The sequence below is a fragment of the Parasteatoda tepidariorum genome, chromosome 11, assembly GCF_982258835.1.
Source record: "Parasteatoda tepidariorum strain Cologne lab strain chromosome 11, Ptep-v5.0, whole genome shotgun sequence".
NCBI classification, from domain to species: domain Eukaryota; kingdom Metazoa; phylum Arthropoda; class Arachnida; order Araneae; family Theridiidae; genus Parasteatoda; species Parasteatoda tepidariorum.
This window is the reverse complement of record NC_141765.1, coordinates 22251399-22271889: the sequence shown is the minus strand read 5'-3', so window position 1 is coordinate 22271889 and position 20491 is coordinate 22251399. Positions and strand designations below refer to the sequence as shown.

General features: G+C 31.5%; 1 long non-coding RNA gene across 1 annotated transcript in view; it reads right to left on the bottom strand.

Moving 5' to 3' along the window:
• The window catches only part of LOC139427033 (uncharacterized), a 140247-nt gene that overhangs the window by 1562 nt on the left and 118194 nt on the right, over positions 1–20491 (bottom strand). The window lies entirely within an intron of this gene.

Genomic DNA, 20491 nt, shown 5'->3' with positions numbered 1-20491 from the left:
AGAAATAACGAAGTAAGTTCAAAGATTTAATTCATGGTTCTCATACGGGAGAATTTTTTTTCTTCCTAGTTTTAAGTCTTCAATGCTTTTCTACAATTTGATCATGAATGGATGGGAGTTTTTCAGAAATAACGAATTAAGTTCAAAGATTTAATTCATGGTTCTCATGTGGGAGAAAAAAATTTTCCTAGCTCTAAGTCTTCAATGCTTTTCTGCAATTTGATCATAAACGGATGGGAGTTTTGTAGAAATAACGAAGTAAGTTCGAAGATTTAATTCATGGTTCTTATACTAGAGAAAAAAAGTCCCTAGTTTAAACTCTTCAATGCTTTTCTAGTGAAATTTAAGTGTAAAAATCATATGTCCATCGTTGAAAAATAAGTAGATTACATTAGGGATAAAATGTTTAATAAAATTAAGATTAAGATATTTGTACAAATATAAACAAAGTATAGTCCAAATTAGGTGTTTTATGTTTATGCCAGAAATAAGAAGTTTCAAAGCAAAATTGGTTTGTAATCAGCTACGAAATAGTATTCCAATTTCGAGCAATGAGTTAAAGGGAAATTAAGCAGTTAATTAAGTAGACAAACTTCAGAATTTAATTAATTTCACCTAAGTCTTATTTGAATCATGAACCAACTCCAACTGTTTAATAATGGTCTCACTTTTTTTGCCTCACTTTCATATTCATACAAGTTTTCTCTTTCTTATTTTAAAGCTAGTAAATCACCAGCTTATTTCTAACTCTAAGTGAAATACACAACAAATCAGACAAGATAAAAATAAACAATATTCTCACTAGAGTTTAAGGTTCTGTGCGTCAAAGTAAAGAAAAAGAGAAGGGTTAAGATTAGGGCTTCTATTTTAGCTTATTAAACTTATTTGTTATGTACCTTTATCTACCACAGTGTACCTTTATGTACCTCTATCTATCCTAAAGGTGAATCGAAATACATCTATGCAGATATTATCATAGTTTACCATATTGTACCTTTTTCTTTTTTAATCCATTTGTAATTAAATTTTTATGTGAATTTATAAAATTCATTATGAAATATTTATTTAAGGAAAAGAATAAAAGCGAACAAGTTGACGAAAAATATGTACTTAATTAAATTTTTGTCATATGTTCTAATATCCTACAAGCGGTTTTTGCATAGTTATATTTTTTCAAATAACCTATGATTTTTCTCTCTTAACAATTATTCAATTGTCTATTTAAAATAGCCATCGCTTGCAAAAGAGTTAGAGATTTTTACACTAAAATATAAATATCGACACTAGTGCATCTAATCAACGATTGCTGATGAATTTCACAGTAAAAACCGAAACTAATATTCAATCAATTTGATTATTCAAACGTAGTGTAAATTTATCACTTTTATATGCATATATGAAAATTTTTCTGAAAATTTCAAGCATTGTTTTAGTTAAGCTAAACTCTTAACCGTAATTCATACCTACTGTAATGTATGTACTCATCATACTCTTTCTCATCCCCTATTCATGCATTCATATTTCTAATTATCATCCAACGAAATCTATCTGAGACACAAGATTCTAAAATTTAGTTTCCCCGAAATTATTCTCCTTTGAATTAAATAATTGAATCTCACTTTCAATACAGAAGGGTTGTTGGACCCTTAAACCGCATTGTGTACATATGCGATTTTGAGTTCCATTGAATCTGTTTAAAATGCATCGCTTGAAAGTGGCGTAAAAAATGGCCTATTATACTTTCTGGAGAGAGAAAATCTGAACAGAAATGACAGCTTTCCGATGATCTAGAGGGTTAATGAATATTCAAATGAGTATGTACACATATCTATATCTATATTGGAGATTCATGAGGTGATGCATAAAGACGCCGCATAAGCAAACACGTTTATTGAAATCGGGGCCTTTAAAATATGCGACCATCTTTGCCTTATTTGTCCACGGACTTTCCTTTGTGCCCTTGGAGAGTTGGGTGTGCAAATGTGGAGCCTTACCACTCTAATAAAATAATCGATACCCATTGCGAACAGTTCGACAGAAAAACGCTTGACCATAAATAGGGGAGGAATTTCTCCTACACCAAAGAACAACCTGTCAATAAAGGGCAATTTTATCATTAGAGATTTGGGGGATGCAAGAAAAAGGGTGCTCGGTCGGGAGATTCAAAAAAGAAAAGAAAGAAAAAAAAGTCTGAGAGGGGGACAAAAATAAAGGTTAACCTTACTAAACAGCAGTCACTTTTATTTTCTCCCTTCTATTCGACAGCGCAATTACGAATTCCATTCGGGGCCAACTTTTCTACACTTTTCGCTATGTCTTTCGTTTCCCCGTGAAGTGTATTTATGCAGAGCGGGCCCTTCTCCTTTGCTTGACACTTGGATAATTGGGTTGTCCCGGCGAATTCGTAGGCCCATTCCCCCAGGCAACTTGGAAAGGCACCAGGGACCAGGGCTAGAAATAATAACTTTTGGTATCGTAACTCGTTTCCCCTAGTTGCTGCTGCTGTTGGTCGGGACTCCGCGCGCAATTTGCCTGGCAAAGTGTGGACCCAATTTTCGATGCGGGACTGTGACAGTAATTTGCTCTGTGTTTTAATCTCGTTTAGAGCAAGCTCATAAATAATTATTAGCTCTCTCTCTCACTCTTGAAACGGTGGAAAACTTAGTTTACTCGCTACATGTCACACCAGCGAAAGAATCTTCCTTACTCTTCCAATTATGCAACGGAGCTGGCCTAGTTAAAGCCATTTTCTTACTTTCAAAGATTTCCTCTCCTTGCGTGGAGAAAAATATTATATTTTACCCTCGCTCATCCAAATTCGGGACTTCCCCAAAAATACTGTCCGCAAATATTAAGCAAATGAAATATCGTTACTTATGAATAAGTAGGGGATGGGGGGATATTTTGTATTTCTTCGCCTTTTTACTTCTTAAACGATGTCAGCTGGATTGAAAAATTTAACATTTTTCCGTTCGTAATTCTCGGAGAAAATGTTTATTTAAGAGAGGTTAAAGCTGCAAATCTGAAATTTAAGATTAAAAGATGAGAGGAAATATTTTAAAAAAAAATTGTAAAAAAGTTTATGCTAAAGAAATATTTTGAACAATCCAAGCGAAGAAGTAAACAAATAGAAGTTTTCATGTTTTAAAATCGACGGATCTTGTATTAGATTTAGTATTTTAGTTTTGTTTTGATGAGTTACTGCAGCTGCAAAATAATTTTGTATTTTTAATTTAAAGTCTTTATGTCAGTTGAATCTACGTTTTAATGAAATTATCTTTGCATAAAGAGGTGGAATCATTTAAATTTAAACCAACAAATTTTAAACTCCGTAATAAGTCTACTTTAAAATGTAGTGTAATTTACGAGACCATTTTTGAAGATTGGTTAACTACTTCCTTCTGGCATTTCTTAGTATGAAGTATGGAGTATAAATCCTAGATGGAAAAAAATCATTCTTAAAGACGACTATCTGAATGAGTATTCCAGAAACGAATTTTTTCTCTTCTTGAAACTGAAACAGTGTTTGAATAGTAAGCGATGAAATTTTTCCGGCTATCAAATGACATACAACTTGCAAGTTTCTGATAAAAAAAAAAAGCAGCTAGGCTAATACGATAAACAAAGGAGATAAAACTAGTTAAGTTGAAAAATTGCACCTAGTCTCACAGCCACAGCAAAGCCCCGATCACTGGCACGTTGCTAAGTTTCTGCAGTTGCATTTTAAAGAGAAAGCTAATTTCAGTATAAAATTAGGAAGTTTGAGCCTACTTAAGAACACAGAAACTGGCATTGCCAAAATGTTACTGAAGTAATTGACTCTAAAAATGCTATTAATTATGCAAATTATGAACACTATTCCTTCCCTCACTTTCTATGCTGTTTTAGCAATGATTAATGTTGTATTTACATGCTTTAATTAGTTTAATTGTTAATTTCATCTCTAATAAATTGTATAAATGTAATCTTATCTTATTCTCTATAACCATCACTATCTAACGATTTGTACTGGGCAGTTACTATTTTATTTAATAACCGGTGTTGTATACAGCCGAGACGATTCTGCGTTTGCGACTATCAAATGTTCAACTCCGGAGCCTTGTAGTTTTAAACAACTCGACCCAGAAGAGAAGGGAACTCCTGGATCAAGTGATGGGGTAACCAAGCCTTCGAGGAGGAGTTTTTAATGGAATTAAAGCTCATTTGCGTTACACATGGAGTGGATAATCCGGAGAACTACCCATGGTTAGCTCGATGGCAAGAAAATTCCAACCTATGATCTGTCTTCTACTGAGGATATTTTGTGTCAGTACTGTGGTCTGTGTTAGCTGGAAGCAGAATCCGTACCAAACAGCCATCGCTGGGGTTCGATAGAATTTGGGTCTTCTCATTGGGAGATGAATGCTCTATTCCCTGAGCCCCCGTGACTTTGAACAGTTTTTAGGAAACATTAAATAAGAGTTCACAAAATAATTATGGACAAAGAAAGTAGTAGATAATTGTATGGAATTAAAAAAAGTAAAGCATTTCAGCAAGCTGGGGACACTGCACATGATTCAGCAAAAGTCATCTTTTCTTCCTAGACTTGCTAGGACTTAGGATCCATTGATCTGAAGTTGATGGACTTCAAGCCACTACTGAGGATTTAACCTCAGTCTGTTATCATAACAGCTCAGAGTCTTTAACCACAGTGATATCGTGAATATGGAAGAAATAATTTTAAAAATCCGCTCTGAGTTTTTATGTTGTTTTGAATTTGAATTCTTACATATTTCAATAAACCAACAACAACCATGAATGCACTAAAAACTGCTTCTTATATAAATATAGCTGGGTTTGAAGATCTGCTTTTAATATTTCTACTACGAAATTTTTACAATAATGTATGTCCCCAACACTATTCAAAATGATATTTAAAAAGATGATGATATTGGATAGATACCTCAAACTGAAATTCTTTATGTTATACATCCTCGATTTATTTCCTGATGATTCAAAAATAGAAGTCTAAAATTCAAGGTCTAAATCTTTTTCGTCTCCAGCTATAAAGGGTAGAATGGAATAACCTCACCCTCTAAGAACTAGCAAAGCTACAGATTTACGAAGGAAATGGCTTTCGGGGACATTCGGATTTCACAGCTTTTCTGACTCACGGTCAGGCAGAAAGAAAAGTGGTCATCTTCTGCTTCCCCAGATCCAATTATGTCCCTGGCTATTGCCTAGCCCGATGATTGGTCTACAGCTACAGGGCAGGGTTTTCTTCGTGAGTTACATTCAACACCTGAAAAGCCGATTTACCATCCCTCTATTCTTATCTTTGCCCCTTTTTTCTTCTCTTTTACCCCGAGAACTTTCTTTTATCCTCTCGTCTTTAAAACACTAAAAGAGGAAAAGAGATTGTTACCTTTTGAATATTTTATCTTAGATAAGTTCTTAAAGGCACCTGAGGAAACAAATAGTATAGTTTTTTTCTTCCCTTTTGAAGGAAAAATACAAAATTTAAAAGTAACCTTGTATTATACCCTTTTTCATGAAGAATATTCTGATTTTACTTTAATCTCAGTTTCTACCTAAACATTTAAAGTATGCACTGTAAAAAAATGGATTCTCAAATTTCACGAAGCTTTCTTTATTTTTGACGAAACGTTTTTCTGGTATATGCTCTAATTGTTCATTTCGTCAAAGGGACGAAATAACTGTCTTCACTCCTTCAAATAAATGAATTTCGTCAATTGTAGAGAAATATTTCGTAAATCAACTTTAAAAAAATCCTGATGATTACTTTATCGTGGGCACCATATAGGTGGATCAATGTCACCCAAACAACCCAAAAAGGACGAAAAGAACAAAGAGATAAATTATTGCACACATGCTCGAAGCGAGCTTCGAACCTGGAATCTTTCTGGTACGAGGCAAACTCCTTAATCGCCATACATCCGGTCGGTTTGTTTCGTCATCTTATTTTCGATCGTCTAGTCTTTATTCTAGTTAACAATCTCCCGCTATGTACATCTCAGTTGAAGAAATATTTTCACCATGCATTTGAGAGGCCGCGTATTGTCACAAATAACATGATTTCGTGACGAAATGCTTTGTGAGATACTTTGTATGGTAAATGTGTGACTACTTAGAGGTCTTCCTCCATCTATTTTGCATTGGGTGCCATGGATAAGCATTTATATTCGAAAATAAAGGAGGTCACTGAAACATGATCTGATTACAATTTTCAAACTTGAAATAACAAGCTTCTTTAGAAAATCATCGATGCTATATCCTACTTTTCACGAGATGTATTAAGATGTGTATATCTAGGCTAAATAGAAATTCCGGCTATTTGCAAACTGTCGACGTTTCTGACAAGGTTCTCCGCAATGAGCGAAACAAGTAACGACGGTAGTTTGCCAAGAGTCGAATTTTCCAATTAGCCTATGGACATGATGGTATCTATAAAGTTAAGCAAAAATGATACAAACTACCTAAATATTTCTAAACAAAACACTCTTGCTTTTATGAAAGAATTTTGGCACATACTGTAATTTTTGCAATGCTGGGTGTACGTTATACTGTAGATTTATATATAAAAAAACAATCTCTTTTGAGTTTGAATGGTCAATAAGATTTTTACTCAAATGTAAGCTATTGTATGTACACAAATGTAATTAAATTTAAGTAAATCTGGAAACACGAAAAAGATATTTTAATTAAAAAATAATCCACTTAATTTTCTTTTAAATGATGAAAACATTTTTACCTCAATTAGAACATGATGTAAGGCTTTGTTTCTTTTTCCACCATATTGAACTTCAATTGATGTTGAAATTTCAAAAGTTTTTTTTCTCCATTATATATTTTTTCCTCCAAGTTTAAATTTAAAACGATGTATATCTTAAAATCTAATTATGATAACTGCAAAAACTTAGAATATTTTTTTTAATTATATACATATACATACTGATGGAAAGAAAATCCCAACACAAAGAAAATATTATTGTAGATGAATGAAATTTCAGCGCATTTGTCTGAGTAACATATTCAATAGATTAAAGTTTCAAGATTCAAATGTGAAATACTGGTACATTAATAACCGGTGAAACAACCAAAATTTTGAATGCAAGCATGTAAACAGGCATGCATTGTCTCATAGAGATGTCGTATGTCATTTAGTGGGATGGAGTTCCATACCTATAGTACATCGTCAGTCAATACGGGGATAGTTAATGCTGGTTGTGGATGACGGTGAAGTAGTCGTCCAGTGATGTCCCATACGTGCTCGATTGGTGAAAGATCTGGTGATCTAGCCCGCCAAGACAACATATTGACAATCAATTGAGCATGTTGAGTTACAACAACAGAGCGTTATCCTGTTGGAAAATGCCCCCTTGAATGCTGCTCATGAATGGCAACAAAACAGGTAGAATCACCAGGTTGACGTAAAAAGTTGCAGTTCAAATGCGTGAAATAACCACGAGAGTGCTCATTCTGTCATAAGAAATTGCTCCCCAGACCTGGTGTATGTCCAGTGGGCCAAAGATCGGTAGCAGGCGCTCACCTAGCCTCCTTCTAACGAATATACGGCCATCACTGGCAACAAAGCAGAACCGACTTTCATCTGAAAACGTAATAGATCTCCCCTCTATCCTCCAGTGGGATCTAACTCGACACCACTCACGTTGTAAACGTTAATGGTTTGGAGTGGAATGCAAGGAAAAGGGCGTCTCCTTGGAGTTGTACTTGAAGTAGCCGATTCGTAACAGTTCGTTATGTTACTGCAGTACCAACTGCTGCTCGAATTTCTGATGCAGACGCAGTACGATACGCGACAGCCATACGCCGTACATGGCGGACTTTCCTCTGAGTAGTGCTGCATGGTCGCCCAGAACCCGATCTTCTTGAAGCAGCAAAGCGGTGAATTGGGTCAGAATCCCATCTGGTCGATACGAAATCCACACTCGGCTCTCACCAACCGCAGTGCTGATATAAAATATCCTCAGTGGTAGATGGATCATGGGTTAGATTCCCCCTGCTGTTGGGCTAACCATGGAAGTTTTTCGTGGTTTTCCTCTCCTTGTAACGCAGCATTATACACGGAGAAAGTAGAGGACATTTACCAAGCCCTCTACGAAGGCAAATTTTTTCCAACTCTTAATCCAAGAGTTCCCTTGTCTTCTGAATGGGGTTCAAAATTACCAAGCAACGGATTTGATCATTAGTTGTCGTAAACCCAAAAATTGGGTCGGCTGTTCAACGACGGTTATAAAATAAAATGAAAAGTCATGCACAATGGATGCATTTTTTCCCAGATTTCCTGCAAGATCACGGAAAGAAAAATCAACCTTCCAGCAGCCCTATAACACGACCACGTTCAAAGTTAGTGCGCTGTGGATAATGGCTTTTTCGTCTTATTAAAGGCATTCTTGGCTAACAGCAGCTCACTATGTTAACATTAAACGAAAAATAAATCTTACGATCTGTGCAACATGTGTTTAAAGTAACCCTGATTTCCATTTTTACAGTGGTGCTACTAGTGCCAAACTAATGCACTCTTCACGAAATTTGAAAAGACATGATCTTTTGGTTGTATAAGCAAGTCAACCAAATATAATTTGTCTAGCACAACTTCTTCTTGTTGTTGGGATTTTTTTTCAGTCAATGTTCATATATAGTAATCTTGAATTGAAGGAAATAAAACAAATTGCAAGTTGAAACAGTGCCAAGCTAATATTACAACTGGACGAAAAATATTTAAAGAAATTAGAATTTAAATAAATAAAATGCAATTTAATACAAAATACCTGTCAAAAAACACCAGGAGACACTTGAAACCATCTCAAATGCACGAAGAATCCACAGACAACAGCACCACAATTTAACTAATCAAAATTGTAAATAAAATAGAAAGTGCTGATAACATGACAGCTTCCTTAGGAGGACATTACTAAGAAGTCAGTGCAGAAGCAGATTCTGCAGAGTGGTGGCAAAATAGCACAAACAATCCTATGCCCCAAAATATAAGCAAGAACCAGTCAGATAAATATTATATACTGTGACACAATGAAAACCGAAGTAGAAGTATTGAATAGATGGAAAACTCTATTTTTAAGATAAATGTAAAATTTCTGTGAGTCGAGCATTGAATTGGTTTTTAAATCCACCAATTGGAAAACCTAAAATCATAAGTCAAGGTAGAAAAAAATTGAAGGAACAAAACATATCAAATAAATATGAAGAAAAAAATTGAATGACAAAAAACAAGCTAAAACCAAATTTATTGGCAGTATGAACAGACACTCAATTATATTTCAAGGCAAGCTGATCAAATTTTCAATGCTAAAGTGGCTCTACCATAGCATAAAACTAAGCAATACTTCAATATTCGAGACAAATTCGGACGTAAAAAAATCATGTTTTTTTTTTTAACTTGATACTCATTGATTTTTTTAAAACAAAATCGTATCATAATTAAAATCTCAACGACTTGTGTTGTATTACAATACATTCACATCAAAAGCATAGTTCAAATTAGTTATTTCAGACTTAATAAAACACTGTTCAAAAGATTTTGCGAAATCTGATTTTCGTTTAAATCCTTGATTCGAAGTGCTGTTATCATAAATAGTTTTAATGTCATGATATGGCAGAGTGTATGGTAAAGTTTAGCATCTCAAACAAACTTTAACTATTTATTTTTCATGCAAAAAATAATAATTTCAAAGACTTAGACAATTTGAATACATAATATGTTTGTCTTTTGATATATTTTTAGTGAATGAATTCTGCGTTTCACTTCAGAAAATATTTTTAATAAGAAAAAATGATCCAAGGTACAAAATTGTGTAATACCTTTGACCACCATACATTGTTCTTTGGATCATTTGATGCAACTCCTTGGATAACACTTATTTTCACTTATTTTCCTTCAAACTTGTTAGTTGATAGAATATTGATAGCCATAAAACTGATGTTTTATTTTTTAACTAGTTATAGTAAAAAACACAAATGTGTTATTTTTTTACAACTAATGTTTTATGTATCCAGCATTAGCTAAAATAACGCAAGTTAAACATGCATGTAATGAAAATAATATTTTATTGGAATATTTCGAAAATTTATAGCTCTACTGAGATCGTAATTTTTCTCATATATTAACAGTAGCATATCCCACAAGTCCGTTTTCATGCTTGCTGGACCTTTTGCATATACCTTCGACCATTGCAAGATCAAGGGTATATGTAGACAAGCTCAAGGAACAACAAGCACACCACACTTGTTTGATTTTGGTGAGCCTAACTAAAATAATTTACTTTTTCTTAAACAAATGGTACTTTATTTAAAAGAGAATCACATTTCCAATTATAAGTACTATGGGGTTTTATTTTCGAATAAAATTAGTTAGAAAAATTACTCATCAATGGCAAAATAAAAAAATTCTCTAGCGCATTTTTAAAACCTAAAATGCAGCTGTACCTCTTAATAAGGAACACTGTCCGGGAGCAGATGTTTTGTCTCTTACATAAGGATGCCCCTTATTCAGAGAATGCATAAAAACTAAAAAATGGTACTAAATTAGCAATTTAGGTTCACGATTTCATTAAACTTTTTTATGCACACCAATACATGTTGCGTATCTACTAATATTTATTCATCTAAAACAGTTATAAAAACGATTGTTATATCATTAAACTTTTCTAACTATCCATTTAACAACTAAGCTGCATTTTTCCACAAACAGCCCGCGCAATAAATAAAAATGATAGAAAGGTTCACTTTATACACATTGAAATGCTCTTTTGAATTAACACCTCATCATTATCAATGGATGGTTCAGTCATTTGATCACTTTTTTCCCTAAGTAGTTAGCAGTTCCTGGGTGATAAGTCAACTTCTCCTTTATTGTGCATACATACACCGATAAAAATTCTTTGAATGTGAAATTCATGTTAATTGCACCGTTTTCACCTTTCTCTGCAATCCTCGAAAGAGAAGACAAACATATTAACAAAGAGTATTTAAATTTTTTTTCAACCTCACTTTTTTAAGCTTTTCTCAGCGTCCTTCAAATAGAGTGTAACTTATTAAGTGATAAATATGCCAAGGTTTCAAATAAAAGAGACAGGAACCAACAGATCTGCCCTTCGAATAGAGAGTGTCTCTTGGAGTTTTCCCTGACGCGAGTACTACTATAGTCTCAAACACGGTAGATAGTTACAGTTGTTACATGTATTAACGATATATACTGAATGCAAAATTCCTCCTCTGGCCGGTGTAAAAAATAACAATGTCATAGGTGCGTGCGTTTGAAAGTATGACACTCTCCTCAAAACACCTTTTCAGAAAATTCGTTCAAATTTGAACCATAACATCAGTACTTTCAACCATACATCGATTAAATTTGCTGTAACCTTAATAAAATGTTAGATTAAACCATGTTTTATTATAAGGCGAACCATACTATCATGTAATCAAGTTCAAGAAAGAATACTCCATAATATTGTTCAACTCCATAATATTGTTCAACTTGGTATCGTATTAAGTTTTCAGCAAATTTAAACAGGTTAACATGGTTCAAACTTTCTAACAATTTACGGTGATATCTTTTATAAAATTGTTTTAATCGTAAAATATACGATTCCTTATTGATATGAGAATTTCGCGAAAAAAAGTTTTTGACACATGCAATCAAGAACCAAAATCTTAGAGTTATTTGACATTATACAGTTTTTTCTATGTGACCAAACTTTGTATTCTATCAGTAACTTTTCCACGGATATTTTCCATATTTTGGAAATCTAATGTTTTAATCTTTATAGCAGCAAGAGTTCAGTATTGCTCAGATATTCGAAAAGATTAAATATTTTCGCTTTATGAGTTTTCTCTCGGGAGGCAGATCTAAGGGAAACCACTTTCAAAGTTTAGTTCGACTCCGGGGACTCTTAAATCCTTCGGGAATCGGGAAACGACGAATGCTATTGATCGAGATCCATCTTAGGATAGAATCTTTGCATAATATTTGCGACCCGTGAGTTATTAACGTAAGGGCAACTGGAAGCCCCCTGTGTCCCCAAGATTAAAAATTTCCTAACTTTGTCAACTTGACGTACACTAAGTGAAGCTTTAAAGAAGGACGCTAATAAGAGAGCTGAGAGATTCGAGATGTTGGCTAAAACTTGACTAGATGAATCCTCGGTTGGCCGCTTTAATCCTAAAGCAAATACTTGCGGCATACTGCCTACCAATTCTTTCGAGATTTAGAAGCGGTTTTAATGATGGCAGGATACAAAATTGCTGAAGGAAAAGTGCCGTCTTTCCCCCAATGTCTTAAAAACATTGTCCTCCTTTATTACTGTCTTATTTAAATGATTCGAGAAGACTTGAAAAGTTCTTCCGCAGTACAATATAGTATAGTTCTCGTAAATCGAAATGACAGTAATTAGTGAATATCTTAAGAACAAGAAATCCACTGCTTTAACAATCAGACTCAAAATTCAAGCCATTTGTTTATCACAGTAAGAATTTAATCGGAGTTTATGATATGGGGATGAACAGGATGATTGTAAAATATCCCATAACAAGATTGCCTTAAAAGTGTTATAAAATATTACCATTCAATAATGAATAACCCTAGATTTCAAAAAATCGTATTAGAGGCCAATGTAGAAGTTATTCATACATGCTATGCTTTTTTATGGGTGATTTTTTATACCTTGCTTATGTGTGTAAGTTCGATAATAGAGATTTAAAAAATCAGAAATATAATTAACGATTTTATTAATTTGAGAATCTAAGAAAATTTATCAAAGTGTAAATTTGCATCCTGCTGTTATAATAAAATTATTTTTACCTTTTATGTTCAAATATTTTCTAATATTAGAAATAGGGATAGCGTACTCTATAAATAAGACAGCATGTCATAGGAATAAAAGTAACGATATACGATAAAATATGATACGAGTCACGTTATACGATAAAAGAAGAGATTTTAAGTTTAATGTTATTAGTTTAACACATTTTAATTCAAACTTATACTTTAAAATGTTTAATAATATTTTATTGGTCAAATTATTAGGCTTACATTTATTTGTAATAATAAAACAGATTTTCTTTCAGCCATTGGGAATTTCAAAATTTCCCTAGAGAATAATAATTTTCCTTTTAATTATTGTAATTATAATTTTTTAATTCAATGTATTTTAGAAACGCTCAACTAATTCGGCCGATATTGAAGCCCACATAAATAGAGGCCTATGCTGTGATAGGAAAAATTTAGAATTTTTTGTTCCTGAGGAATATAGATGACAGCACTTTATTGGAATTTTTAATCGTTGAATGCTTTTGGCCTTTTTTAAAATTTTTTCGAAAGGGGTCAGCACTAAAAAAATTTCTGAAGAAATTTTCTTAAAGATTTGGCAATTTGTATTTTAATTTATTTTGATTTGGTTATTCTAACTGTAACTATATCATTATTTATTTTCTTATATGTGGACGTTTCATTGTTAGTTTTTTTTCTCTGTGTACTTTTGTTTCTGTATCATTAAATTTTCGTTACATTTTCATTTCAATACTTGAATTTTTGATTGCTTTTTCTTATTTAGTTTATCCATTATGGGCCTCGGGGCACAGTCAGTTTTTGGTATTACCACAGACGACAGAAAGGCTCTTGTGTGTTAGCAGACAGTGTGTCCCCAGATGAAGTGTTGCTTTTACTAACATACATATCTTTAGAAATTCTTCTTTTTTTTGCTAGTAACGATATAGTAATAAAAGTAACGATAATAATTTTATATTCATTAATTTGATTGCTATTAATTGATTCTGGTTTTGTAATTCTAATCCTCTTGCATGTTTCATTTATTTTTAAATGATGGAATTCACAAAAAAGGTGGTTAACATAGGAGAAGCGTTGTCATGTAACCTAAATAAAATCTCTTAAACAAAAAATTATTTTTAAGGAAAAAATTAAAGTTGAGTTGCTTAAAATATTACACGTAAGAAAGAGGTTATTAATTTAAAACTTCTAACTCTCTTAATTTAATTTTATTTTTATCCGAATCTTGAAGTTTCAGAAATATTCTTTTAAAAATGAATTTTTAAACTACATTTGAAGTTGCTGCAAAAAAAATATAATATGGATCTGCCTCTGTTATAAAACAAATCATTTTTATCTGTCTCATTTTGTGACTTAGAAACAACTCGACAAATTTTATATTGTCTAAGTTGTATATAATTGTATTCTGCATGATACTAAGTAGCACTTTAGTAATTTCTAAAACTTAATTTATGATAAGTGCTTTTAAAATAGGCTTTATGATTTTAAAAAAAATAAACTTTTGCTTAGAAATAGCTAATCTTTAAAGAAAAAAAATTTAAAACATTTCTGATGGAACAAAGATCAGTAAACTAAAGTTGAACTATATATATATATATATATATATATATATATATATATATATATATATATATATATATATATATATATATATATATATATATATATATATATATATATATATATATATATATATATATATATATATATATATACCAGCTAACTAGATACGGCGAACAGCTTAGCGGAGGTCGTTTAGCTCTTCACTCCTCAGATATTGGCGATAATATTGGCATTAAGATTTTTACCTGTACCCAGATAACGGATAAATACACGAAGAATACATTCTGGTAAAATGACGGTACTATATGTCAGTGACATTTGTCGCAACCGCCCCCCTTATTAATCGGGTTAATAAAACCACCAAAATATAGTGTATTTAAACTATTTATTTGGTAATTTTTCCATTCATATGGTAAAGGTTTAACGGAAATTCTGGTCTTCAAAATAATGGTTTTAATTAACACACATTTAGTAAGTAAAACAAAGAGTAAATTTAATCAAATAAATGATTTTTATGCCATGCTCTAAGGTATTACAAAAGAAATACCAACTTCCACCACATTTACCAAATTTTTAATTTATTATAAAACAATATTTTATTGCTAATTTTACCGAAATCATCACCAAAGGGCTTATTTTAAGGGCACGAAATCCTTTAGTAGGCATTTTCCTGCTTTGATATTTCGGGATTTATATTGAGGTTTCAAGAGTACTCGGTGTAAGCTGATGTTTATTATATTTTTTCAAAATACTCTCGTTTACAAGGATTTCAAAAACTAAATACTCAGGATTTTTATATGAAAAATTGCGATCAAAATTAATATTTATAATCTGCAAATAAGCTTACAGTTTCGGTGTTCAAACCCGCTTTTGTACCGAAGACTATGAAACATGCTTAGTTTTTGTGCCAAGTCGAAAATATGAAAGAAATAGCAAAAGCCCTCTTTGGTTTAAGAATTTTACCCCTTTTTTGAAAAAGCACTCAAACTTGACCGACCATGTTGGGGAGTGAGTACTGGTAACTGGTTAGAGTTGTAGATCAAACCTTTGACCTTTAACTGAAGCGTCAAAAACCCTACACTTTTGACCTATGCACTGTAACATTCTATCGAAATAATTTCTGGTAATAACTAAGAACAAAAGCTACAAACAAGAGTCTATTCGAAATTACTTTTTTTTACCTTTATATTTATTCACTTTTAAATACTTACTTTTATTCCTTTAACATTTTTAATTCCGATTTAATAAAAAAGTTAAAAAGCAAACTGTAAATATAGCATTTAAAAAAAATCAAACATAATGCTTTATTTTTCGATAAACAACAAGTCATCTGTATTAATAGTTAATAAAATAATACTTAACATTTATTATATAAAAATAAATATTGAAGTAACAAATGTTTGTTTATAAAATAATCCTACGTTTTATGAGTTTCAACAAAAACTCGTAATTCGCTGAATGATTTCAAAATACAAGCTGAAAATCAGCGGTTGATAATTCCCAAAAGAGCATAAAGCAGCACATACACAAAAATGCTCTTAATTTTTCGGGATCAAATAAATGCTTTTGTTAGTCACGTGATAACAGAGTGACCACGATTCCACTGAGAATTATGATAAAACAACTTTTTTTCCCTTTAAAATACAGCTAATTGTCACTTTAGTACAGATATTTATCTTTCTTAGAAGATAATTGAGGATTTAATTCGTAAAATGCCGTTTGTCTTTTTCCTTTTTAATCTCCAGGGATTAGAATATCGATTAAAAGTAAGTTTTTTATCATTCAACTAACAAAAATAATAACTCTTTAATACTAGATTTAGCTCAGAATAGAAAAAAAAAACTTTTCCAACAAATCATGTTTTTAAATATTTAATGGCTTAAGTAAAGAATTTTTTTAGAGTCATTTATTTCGAAAAACCCTTTTAAATCGTGAGCTTATAGAAATATTATATTATTAAAAATATATTATATTTGAATATTTAAAAAAATATACACTGATAATTTGAGTTCAAAAAGAATAAAGTAAAGGAATTTTTACATCGTTAACTTTATATTTGAATTTGTTTTAAAATAAATATTCTTTAAATTGCTTATTTTAATATCAATGTTGTGTGTCGTAACTTGCATACGATTTTGTTTCATGTTATGATTGTATGTGAAATATGTGTTTTACAGGATACACTAAATTTTTTTAAGTGATTATATAATTAATGTTAAGTGCTGTTAAGAAAAGGACCTCGTATTCATAGAGATAAATTTATTATTCTTTATTTAGCTATTCTCTCAAGAAATTCTACTAGTAAAACTATAGACACAAATTTAAAATTTGGATATTATTTACACATTAGAAAATTTTAGAAATAGTTTGACATCATAGCAGCATACTCTCTCTATCTGCAGCTTATCACATTAAATATTAATTTATTGTATCATATGAAGGACTTGAGGTAATATAATTATATGCGGCACTTAAATTATCCGACTGGGAGAAAATCAGCAATTTTGACGAAATTTTTGATTTTCCTTTATAGACTATAATTTTATTTTATAACCGTCGTTGAACAGCCGACTCAATTTTTTGGGTTTACGACTACTAATTAATTGCCTCCGAAGTCTAATAATTTTGAACCCAATTCAGAAGACAAGGCAACTCCTATATCAAGTATTGGGAGAAATTTTCCCTTCATGGTGGACTTTTTGATGGAACTAACCCGCATTTGCGTTACGTGTAGAGGAAAACCATGAACACCTCCTTCGGTTAGCCCGACGGTAAGGGGACTTCTAACCCATAATCCGTCTACCACTGAGGACACTTTACGTCAGCACTGTGGTCAGTGTGAGCCGGAAGCGCAATTCATATCAACCAGCCATAGGTTGCATTCGATCCCAGTTCATCTCATTGGAAGGCAGATGCTCTATCCCCTAAGCCACAGCGGCTCTATTGTCTATATAAATTTTTGTTCATTAACTTTCTAAATCTCTTTAAATTTTTGTTCTCCTGCTTTTAGAACCAAAATTATAGTTTTTTTTTTTTTTTTTTTTTTTTTTTTTGCATGCTGATAGTCAAAACAGAATAGTAATTGCATACTTTAAATGCATTTTCAGAAAAATACTGATTTTGAGAAAAATCTTTTTAAACGAACAAACATTACAAAAAAACGTATATTATAGAATCATTTGAACTTCGAATGTAGATTTCGTATAATGTAAGCTGTGCCTTGAACTAAAAGCTACAGTTTAAGTATGAATGTATTATTTTTATCATGCTTCAGGTAAGAATGTTTAGAATATTTTTTAAAAAAATCCATGGAACAAACTATTTAATTCTATTTCATTGTATATTTAAAGATTGACAAAGAATTTAGTTCAAACCACACGTAACTATATTATTGATCTAGAAATTTTTTTGAAAACATTTACGCTTTATAATCTGTTGTAGAGCTATTAGCATGACCTAAAAAACTAGTAGTTTTTATGCTCAAATTCGCAACAACAAAAAAAATCTTAGAAATTTTTGAAGCTTACTGTAGATTTGTAATAGAACCCTTACTTACCAAAAATAAAATGAAAATTTAATTAAGACCGTTTTAAAGAAAATGTGTGGATGCCACAAAAATGATTCAAGAAAGCATATTTTTAAGGGCGTTCTTTCTAGAAAATACCACGATTCCCAAGAAGAGAGTAAGAGCTTTCTGTTTATTTTGTTTTTGCTAAGTGAAAATTCCGAAAAAAAGCATTTATAGTAATCTATCTAGAAACAATACTAAGGAGCAGATTCTTTTGAAAGCTCTATCTTTGGAAAAATGTGACTTATCACTATATTGCTCCAAGTCTACACATAAAGATTAAATTTTAAGTATAGTAAATATTTTGAGATACTGAGTTCTTAATACCTGCATGCTCAAAACGTCATGGATTTTGTTAGGCAAAATAATAACAAACAAATTTATCAGAAATGCATTTAACTTAAATTTGGCACATCACATATTATCTATCAATTCTTCATTTATTATATTCAAGTTTTCACCTAAACTACTATTTATAAATGATTTTTAAGTATTGACAAAAAATAAAAGTAAAACTGCTGGATAAATTTATTTCATGGTAACTTGGCTAAAAATCAATTTTGGCAATGTGCAAGTTTATTGCTCTCGAAAAATTGGTTCTATTTTGAACCCTAACATTTTTACCTATTCAAACTAGCTGAAGTTAGCTAATAATGTTCATAAAAAACCGTACAAGTGCTCCTATATTCTTAGAAAAAACGGTTCAAAGTTTAATATTATTCTTGGTACCTTTGTGCAGTCTCAATAAGTTGATATCAGACATAAGTAAGAGCTCAACTCTGCAAAATAGTTTTCAAGCAATAACGAGTTTACTGCAGAAAAAACCGAAACAATCTGTTGAACAATTTTTCCCTCGCACGATGTGAAGGGGGGAAACATTTTTTAAAACTATCTACTTGATGCTTTAGGAATCAAGAGGTTAACTTTTTATAATTTTTTCTGCAGCTTTATCAAAAATTGTACAAGCAACTAATGAAATTATAAATCAAAAGTTTTAATATAAAATTATTTTTAAGAGCATCACAAATTAGAAAATTGTCAAAAACTTCCCATACATAACCCCTGAAATTACTTTCACAACTTAGTTTTAATGCTCTACCCCAGTTTTAGAAAAAATCTCTCACGGGTCAGAAGCGTTGTAACATGATATATATGTATATATATATATATATATATATATATATATATATATATATATATATATATATATATATATATATATATATATATATATATATATATATATATATATATATATAACATGGTTTTTTAAGGTCAAGTGCCATTGCCCGGTATACCCTACACTGATGTTTTCAAAAGTCAAGGGACACAGCCCGGTATACCCTCCACTGATGTTTTTTTAAGGTCAAGTATCATTGCTCGGTATATATCTGCCCGATACTTCAAACACTTACGTTTCTTCTTATTTATCGTCAGTAAGTATTAAAATATCGAATAAATGTAATTATATCAACGAATAAATCAATATCAAATCGGATGTAATAAATATTTCGGACATTCACCAAAGCGACTATGTGATTGTCAACATTCACCGGTGAAAGCCAACAACCACTGATTTTGGTCATTCACAGTAACATGGGCAATTCCATGAAAAAGGGGAAAAGCATTGGAAAATTCAAATAAGAATAATGTTATCATTTTGGATGTTTTCTGAATTAGAAAGGTTTGAAGTTTGATAATTTATAATTATTTTTTTTGAGAAATTAGTTTTTTAGTGTTGGTAACCCATTGAACATTGGCATTTACTTGTTCTGATTTGGGTAAAGAAGTTGGGTTAGCTTTTGAAAATCAGTTAGTTAACATTATTTTAATTTCAAAATGTTCCAAAGAATAAATATTGTTTATTACACTTAATAGAAATATTGTGCAGTGTCAAAATAAGTTTTTGTTGTTAAATTCACTTAATTATATAAATTTCAACTAAACATTAATGCATGTAACGTAAGTTACCAAAAACTAGAAAAAGTTTTTGTGTGTAAAAAAGAACAAGTGATACAAAAGTAAGAATAATATTTTTTCTTCCTTAGAGGCTAACACTAAATAAGCAGCAATAGTTTTCTTTTCAAATATTACTTATTTATTGTTTTATGCCCCATTCAATATGTGTAACGTAAGTTACTGACATGCATGCAACGTAAGTTACCAATGTGAAATGAGTTTATTCCTCTTGAAAATTGGCATACAAACTAAATAAGATGTATCCAGTTACAATACCAAAGTTTAAATAAATTATCACTGCCCTAAGATATTAATTTTAATGAAACTCTTTGCTTTAAGTTATTAATTTGGGTGTTGGCATTCATATGTTTTCAAAGTTGAACGAAATCTTTCGACAGGCACCGGGAGTTAAGGATGTAGTTATAATTAGAGATGCTAATGGTAACAAAAAGAAAGTACAAGCACGGCATCTTCATCATTCAGTTCGAGAAATGCACCAAATGTTTATGGAAGAAAATCCAGAATGCAAAATTGGAAAAACTAAATTTTTTTGATCTCCGTCCAAAGCATGTCTTGCT